A 14,658-nucleotide genomic window follows, 5' to 3' on the forward strand; every position below is an offset into this window, starting at 1 on the left:
ACTGATTTCCTGAGGTCTAAGCTGTAACACTGTGGAAGTGGAATTCACAATCACCAAGAAGTTTCGCAGAAACTTCTTTCACGTTTTGAAACTGCCATATTTCGCTTTCTCAGCTAAGGCCGCAAGGCGATTCAAGAAGCCCGGCTCCAGGTGCCTCAAGACAGTGTTAATGGACTGCTTCCAAGAAACAGAATGTAACTCTCTGAGATGAATTCACACATAACCAAGAGTGTCTAAGAGATTATTTTATAGTTTTTTATGAGAGTATGGAATTTGGAAAAAGAAGATTAAGTTGTGATAAGTTATCAAATTGAAGATTAAAGAAAAATGTGTTTAGCAAAAAGGAGAACTGAAGAGAAACGTGAAGTTGTGAGTTGAATGAATATGGAAAGGTAGGGGGATAAAAAAGATTATTCGTGGTTAAAGAGAGGGATGTGTGGATCTGAGCGACACAGTGTGTTCTATTGTAGATCCGCCAAAAATCGGCAGCAAGCTTCTCAGTGAAAACAATGAGGGACATAGCGCACTGTCGGCGGTAAAGTCACCCAGAACAAAGAATTTCTGAGAAGACGTCTCGGCAGTGTTTGTCTGAGGAATACTTCGATTATTCAAACATGGGATTACGATATCCTAGACATCACTTCTGAGATCCCCACCCCAAAAGGAGTGCTACTAGCAAACTCAACCAAGAAGGTTGGGTGTAACACCTGTGAAGTTTAATTCACACTCACAAAGCACTTTCTCAGTAACTCTTCATTCGCTTTTCTCGCGGATATTTCCTTTGTCCGTCTATTGCTGTCAACCTCGTCCCGAAATAGCACTTCTCGGAAATCCAGGAGCAGTCCTAGGAAAAGGCTCAACAAATAGTGGTGTAAATTATGAGAGATGATTAACATCAGAGGCAATGTTCTTCAGAAAGCTTCTTACAGGTGTTGATCTGAGGAGAGTTCCTTTGTCACTGTAAGCTTCATTTGCGCCAAGAAGTATCCCATTGCAGATTTCTCAGATTAACTTTGTTATCAAACTGATCACGGAAATGAAACGTGGTAACACTGTGAGTTGCTCCTCACACATCGCAATTCAATTTCTCAGAGGCTTCTTTCCAGTTTTTGATCTGAGGAGATTTGCCTTTTTTTTCACACCATAGCCCCCCCGCTCTCAATGAAGCTCCCAATATCACTTTGCAAGAATCCAAGACAACAGTGTTTAGCAACTGTTCCAAGAAGGGAAGGGGGGATCTGTGTGATGAGTCACGCATCAGAAAGCATCCTCCAGAAGCTGTTTCTCTCTAGTATGATCTGGGGACAGTTCCTTTTGCACCGTGGGCCCAATGGGGTCCGGCCATACACTTTGCAGATTCCACAGAAAAGAGTGTTCGCAAACTGCTTCCTGAGGTCTAAAGCTGTAACTCTGTGATATAATTCACATATCAAGAAGTTTCTCAGAAAACTCTTCAGCAGTTTGAACTGATGATGTTTTGTTTTCTTCAAGTAGGCTTCAATGCGATCCAAAAGAATCCCTTCTCAATTCCCAAAGACACTGTTAATGGACTACGCCACCGGAAGACATAAGGTAACTCTGTAAGAGAATTCAACAAACATCACCAAGAAGTTTCTAAGAAAGCTTCGTTCTAGGTTTCATCTGTGGATATGTGCCTGTGTCAACAGTGAGCTGTCAATTGCGCTAAGAAGTATCCCATTGCAGATTTCCAGAAGACTGTGTTAAGCAACTGAGTACTAAGGGGAAAACGTGTAACGCTGTGAGGTTGCGTTCACACATCGCAATGCAAGTATTCAGAAGGCTTCCGTTCCAGTTTTGATCTGGGATAGTTCCTTTTGCACCATGCCCTCAATGAGCTCCCAATTCAGTTTGCAGAATCCGACAACAGTGTTGGAAAACGGTTTTTTCAAGGGGGTAGGGTGGATTTCTATGTCATCAAGATCACATATCAGAAAGCAATCGCTCAGAAAGCTTCGCGTCAGTAATTATCTGAGAGATTTTCTTTTCAAATATCCCCAAAGGCTTCCAAATATCACCTTGCAGATTCCAGGAAAACAGTGTTAGCAAACTGCTTCCGGAGGATCGAAACTGTAACTCGTGAGATGAATTTCACAGATCATAAATAATTTTCTCAAGAAAGCTTCTTTCACGTTCTGAACTGAGGATATTTCCTTTGTCACATAGACCTCATGCGATCCAAAGAAGCCCTCTCAGGTGCATCAAGGACCTGTTTAATGGACTGCTCCTCAAAACTAAGTGTAACCTCTGTGAGATGAATTCACACACTCACCAAGAAGTTTCTAAGAATGCTTCTTTCTAGCTTGCAGCGGAAGCTATTTCCCTTGTCAAACCATCAGCTTCCTTTTGCTAAAGAGTGCCCCCATGGCAGATTTCCAGAAAACTGTTAACAAACTTACAATGAAGAGAAACGTGTAACTGTCCAGTTGCATTCACACATCGCAATGCCAGTATCGCAGAAGTCTCTTTCCAGTTTTTGATCGGAGGATGTTTCCTTTTTTCAGCATACCCTCAGAGAGCTTCCCAAATATCTCACGTTGCAAAATCCACGCCCAAAACACCCCCCCCCCCAGGGTTAGCAAACTTCCAGAAGGGAAGGGTGGAAACTCTGTGTGATGAGTCATCACATCAAAAGCATCTCTCAGAAAGCTCTCCCTAGTAAGGATCTGAGGATATTTCCTTTCACACACCATGGACTCCAATGGGCTCCCAAATATCACTTTCAGATTCCAAGGTGAAAAAAATGGGGTGGGAGTGTTCACAACTGCTTCCGGCGGTCTAAAGCTGTAACTCTGTTTCAATGAGTGCACAGATCACAAAGAAGTTGTCAGAAAGCTCTTTCACGTTTTGAACTGATGTAGTCCCTTCTCGCATAGACCTCAAAGCCGATCAAAGAAGCCCTTGTCCAGGTTCCGCAAAGACAGTGTTTAACGGACTGCTCATGAACATAAGTGTAACTCGGTGAGATGAAGTCACACATCACCAAGAGTTGTCTAAGAAATCTGCTTTCTAGTTTTAATCTGAGGATATTTCCTTTGTCACCGTAAGCTCATTGCGCTAAGAGTTCCCCATTGCAGATTTCCAGAAACGTTTTAGCAAACTGATCACCGAAGAGAAACGTGTAAACTCTGGAGCTGCATTCACACATGGCAATGCATTGCTAAAAATTTTTCTTTCCAGTTTTGATTCTGAGGATATTCCTTTTTCAAACAATAGCCCTAAGTAGCTCCCAAATATCACTTTTGCAAATCCACGACAACATATTGTCGGCAAACGGTGCCAAGAAGGGCAGGTGGAACTCCGGTGTGATAAGTCACACATCAGAAAGCAATCTCTCATAAATCTTTCTCTTGTTTATGATACTGAGGATACTCCTTTTCTCCTTTTTCATCAGGCCCCAATGGGCTCCTCAATATCACCTTGCATTCCATAAAAGAGAGGTACAACTAACTTCCTGAGGTCTAAGCTGTAACTCTGAGAGATGAATTCACAGTTCCCACAAAGAAATTTCTCAGAAAGCTTTCTTCACGTTTGGAACTGATGAGAATTTACTTCTCAAGCGTAGGCCTCAATGCGATCCAAGAACCCTTCTCAGGTTTTCCTCACAGTCACGGTTAATGGAATGCTGCATGAAACATAAGGGTAACCGGTGAGTTTGATTCAAAACATCTCCAGAATTTCTAAGAAAGCTTCTTGCTAGTTTTCATCGAAGATATTTTCCCTTGTCACCGTAAGCTCATTTCACTAGAAGGATCCCTTGTAAGATTGCCAGAAAAGCTGTGTTAGCAGAAAGGATCACTGAAGAGAAATGTGTATCGCTTCATTGAATTTAGCAGGATCGCATAGCGTTTTCTATTAGAGCTTCTTCAATTGTGATCTGAGGATAATTCCTTTTCTAATAGCTCTCAATGAGCTCCAAAATAGCGATTGCAAATTCCACGAGGACAAGTGTTAGCAGAACGGCTACAAGAAGAGAAAAGTGGAATCTTTGTGTGAATGAAATTCACACATTAAAAAAAAAGCAATTTTTTCAAAAAGCTTCTTTCTATTATGATGTGAGGACATTTCTGTTTTCACCATGGGCCGCATGCGCTCCCAAATATCACTTTGTAGATTCCAACGAAAACAGTGGTAGCAAACTGCTTCGTAGAAAACAAGATTGTAACTCGGTGAGATGAATTCACATTTCACAAGGAATTCCTCAGAAAGCTACGTTCGAGTGTTTTTTTATTTGAGGTTATTTCTTTATCACAATAATCTTCATTGCCTAAGAATAGCCATGTTAGATTTTCAAGAAACAATGTTTAGCAATGGATCCATGGAAAAGAAAATTGTAACTCCTGTTTGATTGCCTTCACACAATGTCCGATGCAGTTTTCTCAGAATGCGTCTTTCTTCCATGTTTGTATCTGAGGATATTTGTTCTTTTTTACGTTAACCCTCCATGGTCTCCCAAATATCACTTGTGCCAATTCCATAAGAACAGTGTTAGCGAACGACTTCAGTAGGAAAAAATGTAACTCTGTGAAGATGAATTCACCAGATCACAAAGAAGTTTTCCAAAAGAAGCTTCTTTCGTCAGTTTTTATATCGAGGATATTTCCTTTGGCCCTATAGTCGTCAATGGGGATACGAAATATCATTCAGTTGTCAGATTCCACAACACTGTGCTAGCCAACGCTTTCCCTAAATAACTGTGTATCTCAGTGAGTTTGATTTCACACAGCACAAAGCATTTCTCAGAAGCGTCTTTCTTTTTTGGAGCCTGAGTTATTTGTTGTCTTGGAGCGCCCGGTGTGTCTGATTTTAGATTTCTCAAAAACGGCGTTACCAGCTTCTCAATGAACTGTAATAGTAGCCTCTGTGGGGAGTTCAATTCACCCACATCCAATAAGTTTCTGATAGGGCGTCTCTGCGGGTGTATCTGAGGATATTTCAGTACTCACCATGGGATTCAACGATATCCAAGATATCACTCTGAGATTCCACAAAATCACTGCTAGCAAAACTCCGCCATGAAAGCTGGTGTAACACTGTGAAATGAATTCACAACTCACAAAGCAGTTTCTCAGAAACGTCATTCATTCCAGTTTGTCTCGGAGGATATTTCCTTTGTCCATTATACTCCTTGAAACCCATTCGAAATTCAGTTCTCAGAATCCCACAAAAAAGCTGTTAGGAAGCGGCTGCACGAATTATTGGGTAACTCGTGAGATGAAGTCACATATCAGGAAGCAATTTCGGAGAAACATTCTTTCACGTTTTTATCTGAGGATATTTCCTTTCTCATTGTAAGATGCATAGCGCTATAAGAATATCCCATTGGCAGAGTTCAAGAAAATGTGTTGGCAAAACTGTTCACTGAATCAGAAAAATGTAACTCGGGGAGTTGCATTCACACTTGCAATGCAGTTTTTCTCAGAACGCCACTTCTTCCAGTTTTTATCTGAGGATATTTCGTTTTTCACCTTAAGCTCAATGCGCTGAGAAATATACCTTTGCAGATTTTCAATAAAACAGTGTTAGCAAACTTACAATGAATAAAAAGTGGGTAACGCTGTGAGAGGCATTCAGGGGTCACAATGCAGTTTCTCAAACGCTTCTTTCCAGTTTTTATGTGACGATATTTCCCTTTTTCAACCCTTACCCTCTAATGCGCTCCTAAAAGCCCTTTGCAGATCCCTTGAAAGTAGTGTTAGCAAAATCTTCATGAGACTAAGTTTTTGTACTCGTCACATAATTCGCCATATCACAAGAAGTTTCTCTGAAAGCTTCTTTCACGTTTTTTAATTGGGATATTTCCTTTATCATTGTGGCGGCCTCAATGCAATCCAAATTAAGCCCTACTCAGGTTCCTCAAAGACATGTTAATGGACTACTTCCAGGATAACGAAGTGTAACTCTGTGAGGATGAATTAACACATCACAAAAGTGGTTTTCTCAGGAAACTTTTTTCCTAGTTTTTCTCATTAGGGTATTTACTTTACTTTTTCACCATGTACCGCAATGCACGCCCGAATATTCCATTGGCAGTTTCCATGAGTAAAGTTGCTAGCAACGTCTCAATGAAAAGATTGGGTGTAAACTCTGTGAGGGTTGAATTCACGACATCAAAATAGTTTCTCAGAATGCTTCTTCTAGGTTTTATATTCTGAGGAGATTTCCTTGTAACTAAAGGCTCAATGCAATCTAAAATATCATTTCTCAATTCCCAAAACCAGTTGCTACCAAACTCTCGAGAGAGAATCATGTAACCTCGGTGAGATAAATTCACAAATCACAAAGTAGTAATCTGAAGAAGCGTCTTTCTAATTGTTGGTATGAGGATATTTTATGTTTCACAATGTAGGCCGCAATGCACTCGCAATATCCCTTTACAGAGTACCCAAAAAAAAAAAAAACAAAAAAAACAAAAGTATGTTGGCAACTGCTTCCCGGAAAAGAAAGTTAAATCTGTGAGATGATTCACGCCTCACAAAGCAGCTTTCTCAGAAAGCCTGTTGTTTTGGTTTTTGCCCTGAGGAGATTTCCTTTGTCAGCATAGGTTGTCAACGTGCTCCCAAATGTCCGATTCAGATTCCACAGGAAACAGGCTACCAAATACACAATGAAAAGAGATGGTTTATTTTTCTGTGGATGAATGTCAACCCCATTGAAAAAGGAGATCCCATGACTTTCGTCCTAGTTTTTATCGGAGCATTGCCTAGTCACCATATTCTTCAACAACTCAAAATAGCCCCTCTAAACCAACAAAAAGAGTGATGCTAAGTACTCCCTCAACAGAAATGTTAGCTCTATGGAGTGATCACAACATCACGAGGAGTTCTCTGAAAGCTTCTCGTCCAGTTTTTACCTGAGTTAGTTCCTTTTTTGCCAATTGGACCGCTATGTGCTCCTGAATATTCCTTTGCAGATTCACAAAACAGTGGTTACCAACTGCTCATGAAAAGAAAGGTGTAATCCCTGTGGAATGAATTCACACATCACAAAGCAGTTTCTCAGAAAGGTCTGTCTAGTTTCAATCTGAGAGTTTCCTTTAATCACCATAGCTTCAATGTGGCTCCTAACTATCTCTTCTCAGATACCACAAAAACAGTGATGCCGACTACTCAATCAATAATAAGGTTTAAACTCCATGAGAATGAATAGACACATCAAAAAACCGTTTCTTGCAAAGCTTCTCTTCAGTTTTTAATCTGAAGTTATTTCAATTTCGCACTGAAGGCCTCTAGCAACTCCTGAAGTTCCCTTTGTAGAGTCCACAAAATCAGTGCTAACTAAACTGCTCAAAGGAAAACAAAGGTGTGCGCTGTGTCATGAAGTCACCATCACAAAGAATTTCGCAGAAAGCTTCTTTCGAGTGTTGTATCTGAGATATTTTCTTGCTACAATCCCACTTCTGTCTAGTTTTAAATCTGAGGATATTTCCTATATCACATTGCAGATTCCAAAAAAAAAAAAAAAAAACACAGGAGATCAAACTGCTCAGGAAAAGGTCGTGTAACGCTGTGAGATGAACTAAAAAATCCAAGCATTTCTCAGAAGCTTCTTTTTAGTTTTTTTCTGAGGATAATTTTACTAATTTGTCACCATAAGATTCAATGTGCTCAAAATATCCCATTGTAGATTCCAAGAAACAGTGTGAGCAAGTGCTCAATAAAAGAACAGTGTAACGCTGTGAGACGATCACACAATCAGAAAGCAGTTCTCAGAAAGCATCTTTTTTGGTTTTTTACTGGGATTTTCCTTTGCCACCATAGCGTCAATGCACTCAAAATATCCCTTTTGTAATTCCACGAAAACAGTGTTAGCAAAACTGCTCCATGAAAGAAAGGTGTAACTCTGTGATATGAATTAACACATCACAAAGAACATTCTCAGAAAGCCTCTTTCTTGTTTGTAAATCTGAATTATATTTCTTTGGCACCATAGGCTTCAATGCAATCCAAAATACCCCTTCCTCAGATTCAACAAAAACGTGCTACCAACTAATCCTTTGAAAAGGATCATGTAATCTCTGTGAGATAAAAGTAATACAATCACTAAGAAAGTGGTTTCTTCGCAGATGCTCAGTCTAATTTTGTATATGGGGATACTTCCTTTAGCCACCATAAGCTTCAAGAACACCAAAATATTCCCTTCTCAGACACCAGAAAAACAGTGACAACCAAAGTGTTCCCTCAGCAGAAAATGTGTAACTCTATAGACGAATGCACACATCACAAGGAGGCTCCTCAGAAAGCGCTCTCGCAGTTTTCTGAAGAAATTCCGTTTTCCCATTAGGCTTCTATGTTCTTTCAAATATCCCACTGCAGATTCCACAAAACATGCTACCAAACGGTGCATGAAAGAAAGTTTAATTTCTGTGATTTTCTCAGAAGCTTTCTTTCCAAATGTTTTCTGAGATATTTCAGTTTGGCACAGAGAGCGGGCAAGGGCACTCGAAGTGGTCCCTTCGGAACAACCACAAAAACAGGGGGCCAAGGGAGCACGCAACAGAAACGTGTAGCGCTAGGAAACGAGGAAACAAGAACAAAGGAGTATCTCCAAAACTTCTCTCCAGTGTTACCCTGACGTATTTTCTGAGTTCCCACCTTAGACTCCATCACGCAAAATAGACCCCGTGGAGTCCACAAAACAGGCTAACAAACGCCTCGATGAAAAGAGTGATGTAAATCTGTGAGCCTAATTGACCCAGCACAGAGTAGTTTCTCGAGGACACTTCGTTCTAGTTTATATAGGTGGATAGTTCGTTCCACGGAGCGTAAAATGCGTTGCCAATATCCCGATCTCAGCACCACAAAAACGGTGCTTTCAAAACTGCTCCCTCAACAGAACGTTTACAGGAAGCAGTTTGCTAACACTCTTTTCATGGAATCTGCAAAGCGATACTTCGGAGCCCACTGGAGCCCATGGTGAAAAAGGAAATATCCTCAGATAATAACTAGAGAGAAACTTTCTGAGAGATTGCTTTCTGATGTGTGACTTCAGCACACAGAATTCCACCCTTCCCTTCTTGGAGCAGTCTACTAACCATTTTGTCGTGGATTCTGAAAAGTGATATTTGGGAGCTCATTGAGGGCTATGGTGAAAAAGGAAATATCCTCACATAATAACTAGAGGGAAGCTTTCTGAGAAACTTCTTTCTCATCTGTGATTTCATCTCACAGACTTATAACTTAGACTTCAGGTAGCAGTTTGCTAACACTCTGTTCGTGGAATCTGGAAAGTGATATTTGGAAGCCCATAGGGCCCATGGTGAAAAAGGAAATATCCTCACAGAATAACTAGAGAGAAGCTTTCTGAGAAACTGCATTGCCATGTGTGAATGTAACTCACAGATTTACACGTTTCTCCTCAGGGATCAGTTTGTTAACACAGTTTTCTGGAAATCTGCAATTAGATACTTCATAGCGCAATGAACCTTACGGTGACAAAGGAAATATCCACAGATGAAAAATAGAAACAAGCTTTCTTGGAAACTTCTTGGTGATGTGTGAATTCATCTCACAGAGTTACACTTATGTTTCATGGAGCAGTCCATTAACACTGTCTTTGAGGAACCTAAGAAGTTCTTCTTTGGATCGCATTGAGGCCTAAGCTGATAAAGGAAATTTCATCCGCTCAAAACGTGAAACAAGCTTCTGAGAAACTTCTCTCTGATCTGTGAATTCATCTCACAGACTTATAACTTAGACTTCAGGAAGCAGTTTGCTAACACTCCTGTCGTGGAATCTGGGAAGTGATATTTGGGAGCCCATCGGGGCACATGGTGAAAAAGGAAATATCCTAACAGAATAACTAGAGAGAAGCTTTCTGAGAGATTGCTTTCTGATGTGTGACTTCATCACAGAGAGTTCTTCCCTTCCCTTCTTGGAACCGTTTGTTAACACTGTTCTCATGGATTCTGCAAAGTGATATTTGGGAGGCCCTGAGGGCTAAGGAGAAAAAGGCAATATCCTCACATAATAACTAGAGAGAAGCTTTCTGAGAAACTGCATTGCCACGATTGAATGCAACTCACAGAGTTACACGTTTCTCTTCAGTTATCAGGTTGTTAACACAGGTTTCTGGAAATCTGCAATTAGATACTTCATAGGGCAATGAACCTTATGGTGAAAAAGGAAATCTCCACAGATGAAAAAAAGAAAGAAGCTTTCTTAGAAACTTCTTGGTGATGTGTGATTTCATCTAACAGAGTTACACTTATATTTCTTGGAGCAGTCCATTAACACTGTCTTTAAGGAACCTGAGAAAGGCTTCTTTGGATCGCATTGAGGCCTACGCTGATAAAGGAAATTTCATCCGTTCAAAACGTGAAAGAAGCTTTCTGTGAAACTTCTTTCTGATCTGTGAGGTCATCTCACAGACTTATAACTTAGACTTCAGGAAGCAATTTTCTAACCCTTTTTTCGTGGAATCTGGAAAGCGATATTTGGGAGCCCATAGGGGCCCCTGGTGAAAAAGGAAAAACCTTAAACATGATAACTACTGAGAAGCTTTCTGAGAGATTGCTGTCTGATGTGTGACTTCATCACAGAGTGTTCCTCTCTTCCCTTCTTGGAACAGTTCGTTAACACTATTCTTGTGGATTCTGCAAAGTGATATTTGGTAGCCCATTGACGGCTACGGTGAAAAAGGAAATATCCTCACATAATAATTAGAGAGAAGCTTTCTGAGAAACTTCTTTCTGATCTGTGAGTTCATCTCACAGACTTATAACCTAGACTTCAAGAAGCAGTTTGCTAACACTTGTCGTGCAATCTGGAACGTGATATTTAGGAGCCCATAGTGGCCCATGGTGAAAAAGGAAATATCCTCAGAGAATAACTAGAGCGAAGCTTTCTGAGAGACTGCTTTCTGATGTGTGACTTCATCACACAGAGTTCCACCATTCCCTTCCTGGAACAGTTTGCTAACACTGTTCTCGTGGATTCTGCAAAGTGATATTTATGAGCTGATTGAGGGCTATGGTGAAAAAGGAAATATCCTCACATATTAACTAGAGGGAAGCGTTCTGAAGAACTTCTTTCTCATCTGTGAGTTCATCTCACAGACTTATAATCTAGACTTCAGGAAGCAGTTTGCTAACATTCTTTTAGTGGAATCTGGAAAGTGATATTTAGGAGCCCATAGGGGCCCATAGTGAAAAAGGAAATATACTCACAGAATAACGAGAGAGAAGCTTTCTGAGAGATTGCTTTCTGATGTGTGACTTCCTCACACAGAGTTCCACCCTTCCCTTCTTGGAACAGTTTGCTAACACTGTTGTCGTGGATTCTGAAAAGTGATATTTGGGAGCTCATTGAGGGCTATGGTGAAAAAGAAAATATCCTCACATAATAACTAGAGAGAAGCTTTCTGAGAAACTGCATTGCCATGTGTGAATGCAACTCACAGAGTTACACGTTTCTCTTCAGTGATCAGTGTGTTAACACAGTTTTCTGGAAATCCTCAATTAGATACTTCATAGCACAATGAAACTTACGGTGACAAAGGAATTATCCACACATGAAAACTAGAAAGAAGCTTTATTAGAAAATTCTTGGTGATGGGTGAATTCATCTCACAGAGTTACACTTATGTTTCATGGAGCAGTCCATTAACACTGTCTTTGAGGAACCGGAGAAGGGCTTCCTTGGATCGCATTGAGGCCTACGCTGATAAAGGAAATGTCATCCATACAAAACGTGAAAGAAGCTTTCTGAGAAACTTCTTTCTGATCTGTGAGTTCATCTCACAGACTACTAACGTAGACTTCAGGAAGCAGTTTGCTAACACTCATTTCGTGGAATTTGGAAAGTGGTATTTGGGAGCCGATAGGGGCCCGTGGTGAAAACGGAAATACCCTCACATCATAATTATAGAGAAGCTTTCTTAGAGATTGCTTTCTGATGTGTGATTTCATCACCCAGAGTTCCACCCTTCCTTTCTTGGAACAGCTTGCTAACACTGTTCTCGTGGATTCTGCAACGTGATATTTGGGAGCTCATTGAGGGCTATGGTGAAAAAGGAAATATCCTCACATCATAACTAGAGAGAAGCTTTCTGAGAAACTGCATTGCCATGCGGGAATGCAACTCACTGAGTTACATGTTTCTCTAGAGTGATCAGTGTGTTAACACAGTTTACTGGAAATCTGCAATTAGATGCTTCATAGTGCAATGAACCATACGGTGACAAAGGAAATATCCACAGATGAAAACTAGAAAAAGCTTCCTTACAAACTTCTTGGTGATGTGTGAATTCATCTCACAGAGTTACACTTACGTTTCGTAGGAGCACTCCATTAATACTCTCTTTGAGGAACCTGAGAAGGGCTTCTGTGGATCGCATTGAGGCCTATGCTGATAAAGGAAATTTCATCCGTTCAAAACGTGAAAGAAGCTTTCCGAGAAACTTCTTTCTGATCTGTGAGTTCATCTCATAGATTTATAACTTAGATTTCAGGAAGCAGTTTGCTAACACTCTTTTCGTGGAATCTGGAAAGTGATATTTGGGAGCCCATCGGGATCCATGATGAAAAAGGAAATATCCGCACAGAATAACTAGAGAGAAGCATTCTGAGAGATTGCTTTCTGATGTGTAAATTCATCACACCGAGTTCCACCCTTCCCTTCTTGGAACAGTTTGCTAACAGTGTTCTGGTGGATTCTGCAAAGTGATATTTGGGAGCTCACAGAGGGAAATGGAGAACAAGGAAATATCCTCACATAATAACTAGAGAGAAGCTTTCTGTGAAACTCCTTTGCCATGTGTGAATGCAATTCACAGAGTTACACATTTCTCCTCAGTGATCAGTGTGTTAACACAGTTTTCTGGAAATCTGCAATTAGATACTTCATAGCGCAATGAACCTTACGGTGACAAAGGAAATATCCACAGATGAAAACTAGAAAGAAGCTTTCTTAGAAACATCTTGGTGATGTGTGAAATCATCTCACAGAGTTTCACTTATGTTTCGTTTAGCAGTCCATTAACACTGTCTTTGAGAAACGTGAGAAGGGCTTCTTTGGATCGCATTCAGGCCTACGCTGATAAAGGTAATTTCATCCATTCAAACCGTGAAAGAAGCTTTCTGAGAAAATTCTTTCTGATCTGTGAGTTCATCTCAGAGACTTGTAACTTAGACTTCAGGAAGCACTTTGCTACCACTCTTTTCGTGGAATCTGGAAAGTGATAATTGGCAGCCCATAGGGGCCCATGGTGAAAAAGGAAATATCCTCACAGCATAAGTAGAGAGAAGATATCTGAGAAATTGCTTTCTGATGTGTGACTTCATCACACAGAGTTCCACCCGTCCCTTCTAGGAACAGTTTGCTAACACTGTTCTCGTGGATTCTGCAAAGTGATATTTGGGAGCTCATTGAGGTCTACGGTGAAAAAGGAAATATCCTCACATAATAACTAGAGAGAGGCTTTCTGAGAAACTTATTTCTGATCAGTGAGTTCATCTCACAGACTTATAACTTAGACTTTAGGAAGCAGTTTGCTAACACACTTTTCGTGGAATGAGGAAAGTGATGTTTCGGAGCTCATAGGGGCGCACGGTGAAAAAGGAAATATCCTCACAGAATAACTAGAGAGAAGCTTTCTGAGAGATTGGTTTCTGATGTGTGACTTCATCACACAGAGTTCCACCCTTCCCTTCTTGGAACAGTTTCCTCACACTGTTCTCGTGGATTCTACAAAGTGATCTTTTGGAGCTCATTGAGGGCTATGGTGAAAAAGGAAATATCCTCACATAATAACTAAGGAGAAGCTTTCTGAGAAAATTCCTCTCATCTTTGAGTTCATCTCACAGAGTTATAACCTAGATTTCAGGAAGCAGTTTGCTACCACTCTTTTCGTGGGATCTGGAAAGTGATATTTGGGACCCCATAGGGGCCCATGGTGAAATAGGAAATATCCTCACATCATAACTAAAGAGAAGGTTTCTGAGAGATTACTTTCTGATGTATGATTTCATCACACAGAGTTCCACCCCTTCCTTCTTGGAACAGTTTGACTAATACTTACTGTTCTTGTGGATTCTGCAAAGTGATATTTGGGAGCTCATTGAGGGTGATGGTGAAAAAGAAATATCCTCACATAATAACTAGAGAGAAGCTTTCTGTGAAACTGCACTGCCATGTGTGAATGCAACTCACAGAGTTACACGTTTCTCTTCAGTGATCAGTGTGTTAACACAGTTTTCTGGAAATCTGCAATTAAATGCTTCATAGCACAATGAACCTTATGCTGACAAACGGTAATATCCACAGATGAAAACTAGAAAGAAGCTTCCTTTGAAAATTCTTGGTGATGTGTGAATTCATCTCACAGAGTTACACTTATGTTTCGTGGAGCAGTCCATTAACACTGTCTTTGAGGAACCTGAGAAATGCTTCTTTGGATCGCATTGAGGCTTGCGCTGATAAAGGAAATTTCATCCGTTCAAACGTGAAGAAGTTTTCTGAGAAACATCTTTCTCATCTGTGAGTTCATCTCACAGACTTATTACGTAGACTTCAGGAAGTAGTTTGCTAACACTCTTTTCGGGGAATGTGGAAAGTGATATTTGGGAGCCCATAGGGGCCCATGGTGAAAAAGGAAATATCCTCACAGAATAAGTAGAGAGAAGCTTTCTGAGACATTGCT

Source organism: Rhinopithecus roxellana, chromosome 19, assembly GCF_007565055.1.
Source record: "Rhinopithecus roxellana isolate Shanxi Qingling chromosome 19, ASM756505v1, whole genome shotgun sequence".
Lineage (NCBI taxonomy): Eukaryota > Metazoa > Chordata > Mammalia > Primates > Cercopithecidae > Rhinopithecus > Rhinopithecus roxellana.